We start from the raw sequence: 272 nt of genomic DNA on the forward strand, positions 1-272 counted from the left end.
ATAACGCTTGTTCTCTGGCCTTTACCTGACCAGAGACGAACCGCAATGAAGGCAAAGACTTAAAGCAAGAGTTTCCCAAAAGCATCTGACCTCCTTCCCCGGTCCCTAGGCATCCTGGGCGTTGAGCTCAGGCCCAGGGTGTTGCGGGGAGGAGGCAGCCAGAAATGGGGTTGCAGCGCACCCCGCTGCGGCTGGTAGTGCAGGCCAGCCCCACGCGTGCACGTAAGGAAGCTTCAGGGAAGCTTCCTTTGCTGTATGCTTTGCCTCTGAAC

The sequence above is a fragment of the Eimeria mitis genome, genomic scaffold (genome assembly GCF_000499745.2).
Source record: "Eimeria mitis Houghton genomic scaffold, Emh_scaff3384, whole genome shotgun sequence".
In the NCBI taxonomy this organism is placed as follows: Eukaryota; Apicomplexa; class Conoidasida; order Eucoccidiorida; family Eimeriidae; genus Eimeria; species Eimeria mitis.